Source organism: Gossypium arboreum, chromosome 13 (genome assembly GCF_025698485.1).
Source record: "Gossypium arboreum isolate Shixiya-1 chromosome 13, ASM2569848v2, whole genome shotgun sequence".
Lineage (NCBI taxonomy): Eukaryota > Viridiplantae > Streptophyta > Magnoliopsida > Malvales > Malvaceae > Gossypium > Gossypium arboreum.
Genome location: NC_069082.1, coordinates 116,737,938 through 116,743,637, shown reverse-complemented (window position 1 = coordinate 116,743,637; position 5,700 = coordinate 116,737,938).

Below are 5,700 nucleotides of genomic sequence, written 5' to 3'. Positions count from 1 at the left end.
GAGTTCTGCCTCCCTCAGCGATGAAGGTGGCATTGAAAAATTCAAGGGATCGAAAGGAACATTCTATAGCATCCTTGCTTACTTCAATGTATGGTGCGTCGGTGGAAATAGATGCTACGTCTTCTTCTCCTTCGACAGTGACCAAGCAACAATCCATGATAAATTTCACCTTTTGATGGAGGGATGATGGGACCGCTCCAACGGAATGGATCCAGGGTCTTCCCAAAAGGCAGTTATATGAGGGTGTAATGTCCATGACTTGGAATTCAACATCATATATGTAGGGACCCACTTCTAAAGGGATCTCGATTTTTCCCATGACTTCTCGTCTCGTTCCATCAAATGCTCTCACTGTGGAATGGCAAGGCCTTAGATAGGACAAATCCATCGAAATCTTGGAAAGTGTGGCTAATGGTATAACGTTGAGTGCCGACCCATTGTCAATGAGCACGTTCCGTATTATGTAACCCTTGCAGTGGGTTGTGATATGCAACGCTTTCACAGAGCCTCTACCGTTGGGTGGTATTTCATCATCACTAAAACAAATGAAATTATCCGCATTTAGATTATTCACCCATCTGTCAAGCTTCTCAACGGATATATTGTTTGCTACGTAAGCTTGATTCAACACCTTTAACAAGGCGTTTCGGTGTGGCTCTGAGTTTAACAGTAGAGACAATACCGAGACTCGTACCGGCTGCTTGCTCAATTGTTCCACCATGTTATATTCACTGTGTTTGATGAACTTTAAGAATTCCTGCGCTTCTTCCTCATCCATAGGCTTGTTAGTTTTTTGTAGCTCGGGCGGAGTTCCATGCTCAGTTTCAGCTTCGTACATTGGTACCTTTCCTTTTTGTTTCAAATCATTACTCTTTTTTACTGGCTCGACCTCTTTAGAATAACATCTTCCACTACGAGTGAAATGACCTACTTCCCCAATGCTTCTAGTTGCAGCTTTGGATTCTTTGTCTTCAGGTGTGATGATATTGACGTCATACTTCCAAGGTACCGCTTTATCGTCCCTGTATGGGAAAGGAGACGGTACTTCAATTACAATTTTTGGTTTCACCGGTTCCTTCTTCGCATCATAATAAATTATCAATGGTCGGTCAACGCTATACGAGAAGCCTGATGGCTGGTTATTAGAGGCACATACTTCTTTCTCATTGGCGTCTCCCCCTCCATTAATGATCTCAATCTCCTTATTATTCATCCGGTCTTGAAGTAATCTTTTAAAATCCTTACACGATTGAATATCGTGCCCTACAATTCCATAAAAATCGCAAAAATCTTAACCCTCTTCCTCGAGAATTCTGTCGGAGCTACAAAGCAATCCTTTTTTAACCAGTACCTCCCAAATTTTCTGCAAAGGCGTCCTTATTTCTGAAACACATTTTCTAACTTTTTATTCTTCCTCTTTCCCCACTGCGTTCACATTCCCTTCGGTATGGTTAGGGAAAGGGTCTCCAGCCATATTACCGGTACCATCAAACCGCAGAATACCGGTATCAATGAGTCCTTGAACTCTCCTTTTGAAGGCTAGGCAATTCTCCGTAGAATGCCCCTGGTTCCCAGCATGGTATATGCAGAAAGCATTTGGATCATACCATTTTGGGTAAGAGGGCTTAAGGGGCGCCATGTAATGGGGTGATATTAATTGCTTCTCTAAGAGTTTTGGGTACAGTTCCCCATACGACACAGGAATGGGGGTGAATTGGAGTCTTTCAAAATTAGACATTACTGGCCTTTGTTCGTTTTTTGGTTGGCCTTGGACAGGGGTTGTGTTTTGTGGGAGTGTGGCGGGTGGTCTCGGGTTATTGGTGGCGTAAACGGGGTAAGAAGGGTAAGAAGGTGGTGTTTGATAGTAAGGGGTTTGGGGAGGATAATAGAAATTCGGAGGTGGGTAATTTCAAGGTCGAGGCTGATTTGGGTATGAATTGGGAGTATAACGGTTTTCAGTTCCCAGCATGTGGGCTTCTGGCTCTTTCTTCTTCATGGGTGCTGCCCTTCTTGAACTTTCTGAACCTTCCATTCTTCCATTTTTAATGGCGTTCTCAATGAGTTCTCCGAATATTACAATATCTGAGAAATCCTTCGTAGCACTTCCTACCAGCTTATCATAGAATGATGCTCTCAGAGTATTGATGAAAAGGACTATTATCTCCGTCTTAGTCAGTGGTGGTTCCACTTGAGCCGATATGTCTCTCCACCTTTGGGCATATTGTCTAAAGGTTTCTAATGGTTTCTTTTCCATCATTTGTAGAGTCATTCGATCGGGCACCATATCCGATACGTGCTTGTACTGCTCACAGAATGCTAATGCTAAGTCCTTCCAAGATCGGATCCTTTCCCTACTAAGCTGGTTGTACTACCGAAGAGTCGATCCTATTAGACTGTCCTGAAAACAGTGTATGAGTAGCTTATCTTCGTTCACATAACCGGTCATCTTCCGGCAAAACATGACAAGATGCGCTTTTAGACATCTTGTCCCATCGTACTTTTCAAAATCAGGTACTTTGAACTTCAGAGGCAAAATTAGATCGGGTACCAAACTGAGATCTTTAGCACTCAGTGTAGAGAAGACTTCAGTGCCTTCTATAGCTTTGAGCCTTTCCTCTAGGCTCCTATATTTCTCCTTTACATCGTGATCATCCAATTTCAGCCTGGCTATCTCTGCTGGATCGTCCAAATCTGGAACGAGTGGATCAGCAGGACTAGCCCCCGGATTTGGAATAAACATTCCTTGCCCTAGATTGGCAGGTGGCGCAGGTCGCTGCTCCAGGCCTATAGGTTCCCATTGGGCATTCCCTCTTTATGTTGTGTGGGCGTGCGGTGGAGTAAATCCTGGATGATGAGGCTGATCCTGATCAAGGTTAACCTGTAACTGCGGTTCCACAACGTCAGGGTTCATAGGCCCCTTTCCTTTTACCAGAGCTGATATCATTTCTATCATCCTGGCCATTTGGTCCCTTTGTTCAAGTGATTCTTCTCGAGACCTCACCATCAGATCTCTGGTTTCTTGTTGTGATTTTACCAACTATTCCTGTAATTCCCTTTGGACTCTTTCCATTCTTTCAATCCTTTCATTAAATTCAGCCTCCATTACTCTCGTTTGTCGGCGTGTCCTATACAAATAACGCGGTTCCAGTCTTGTGGTATTGCAACTGCGAATTGTATATTTTAACCTCAGCGAACGGTTATGGGATATGTAATGAATGAATGAATGAATGCATAAATGTCAAATGGATGTCAGTCATGAATGAGTATGCAAGGATTTAGTGTTGATTTCAAGACGGCCCCTATTTAGGCATTTCATTTATCAAAAGAGTTCATTACAAAACATCTTGCCATTTTGATTCAGTCATTACACAAACTTCCTAGCTATATTGCCATATTTCTTTTTTCGTTCTAAGAACTCCGATATATTCGATTTTCGGCTTGGGGGGACTGACAAATGAGAGTTTTAGCTTCTTCTGATAGTTGTACCATATGCATGGCTACCCCACGAATTTCATTGATCAAGTAGTTAAGTTGCATGTCTTTTTCTTGAAGACCCTCTTCGTAAATACGACTATCTCTATCATACTGATTATTCTTTTCTTACAATGTTTCTAAGAGAATACCTAGCTGTTGTTGACGAGCTCGTAGTATATCTTCTAATTCCCACATTCTCTCTTTTAACTCTCGGTGTTCAGATTGACTAGTTATTACCTCGGCAGACACAGTTTCATATTCGGTGTTCTTCCTTCCTAGCTCTATCATAGCCCGTGCAGCCTTTTCTTCTTCTTTCTTCGCTTTGCCTTTCCAAAATTCCATCCCGCCTTTGAGGTTACTTACTTCTTCTTTCCATTCTGCCGATGACTTGCCCAGCCCACTATTCTTTATTGTGCCCCTTAATTTCTTATTTTCCAGAAGGAGGTCCCTCAAGCCACTCCTTACGACCTCAGCTTCTTTTTGCACTTTCTCGGGTCTGGATCTTTCAATCTGAATGTTGATCTTCAGTTGATAGTTTTCTTCTCGAAGAGCACTAAGGTCTCGGAACGTCTTGGCCTTTTCTTGTTCAAATTCTTGTCTTGCCATTTCTAACTCAGATGACATTTCCTCCGAGAACGGATTCTGGACAGTGTAGTTTGTTGACGAGATTTGCTGACTATTCACCCATTGCTTCTTCCAGATGTCGTAATCTTGGGTGAGGGTATCAGCATATAGAGCCAATTCCATCAGATGAATTTTCTTCCAAGACTTATTAGTGTCTCGGACCCTCTTCATATACCCTTCACCCGCGAAAACGAACTCGGACTGTGCTAATCCTCCAGTGGAGGGTATGAATTATCGCGAAGAAAATTACCTTTGGACTAATAGCGGGGTATATCCAACTCCTCCTCATAGCCCGAGTAGTGGTACCCAATCTTGATTTCCAACCTTGTATAACAGAACCGAATGGCGGATCCATGGTACTCTCCAGGTTACATCTTCAGCTCGAAGGTTCTAAAAAACTGAAACCCAATGTTCTTCAGTGATATCCTTTGGCCATTCTCTCTCAATATAGGCTTCCAACGGGGCGAAAGTTTTTGAAAACATGTGGTACGATGTACGCTCTACTTTCCAGAAGTGGCTCAAAATCCAAACATTGAGTAGCTACGCACACCCGATAAAATGACCTTCACCTTTCCTCCTACAACTGCTTAGTGATCGGAAGGTTTCGGCCAAAATAGTTGGGACCGGATTGATTCCTTGTTTTAACCTTTCAAGGAAATCTACTACTGCAACTTCTATGTGTCCGAGAACTTTCGGGAAGATAACCAAATCGTAAATAGCTAGAGAGAACAAATTTACCCTCTTCAACATGTCGAGGTGGTTTAGAACCAAATCTCGTAGGGAAAACCATGGAATACAGCTATTTTCATTCTTCTTCTTTATCTGTTTTTCAGCCCACGCATCGGTCATGTCTGTCAATCTCATAAGCTTTTTCTTAAAGGTCATCAGCTTGGGTTCTTTCACATATATCTTGTAGAATTGCGCATTATCAATATGAAATAAAGCAATGTATTCTTCTATAGTCGGGGTCATGTCTTCCTGATTAAAGGTGAAACACTGATATGCTGGATCTCAAAATCTGACCATGGCTTGAATCAACCGTTCGTCAACATTGATGGCAATCAGGTTGGCTATATCCCCGTATCTTTCAGCAAAGATTCCTCTAGTGTCCGAGTCCCGCTGATTCCAAATTTGAACCAGGTCTTCTAGGTTGTTCTGACGAACATTCACAGTTACGTGCTCGGGTAGATTGGAAGCACATCCTCCCACTAGACTATCCCCTTTTTCTGTCTGGGTTTTCAGAGACCAATCCCAAACTGCGGCATTTTTCTCGGTTGTTTGTATAATCAACTCTTCTATTAGAAACCTGTTTTTTTGGCAACCGATCTTTAGTCAACACTTTTCTTAGTATAATGTCTATAATGCATGATGAAAAATGAAGCAAAAACAAACAACACTGGTTAGTAGTCAAATGTTAGCAAAAAAAAAAATCACGAAAAATTTAACAAATTAAGCTACCCAATCCAGTTTATTAAACCAACCCGATCCCCTTGCATAAAAGCGAAAATGCAAAAAGTAAGAGGCATTTCTCCCGTGTACTTATTTTGGTAACTACTAAACGAGCGGAGGTTCGGCATGGCTCTAGTTAAAGGGTTCGTACGG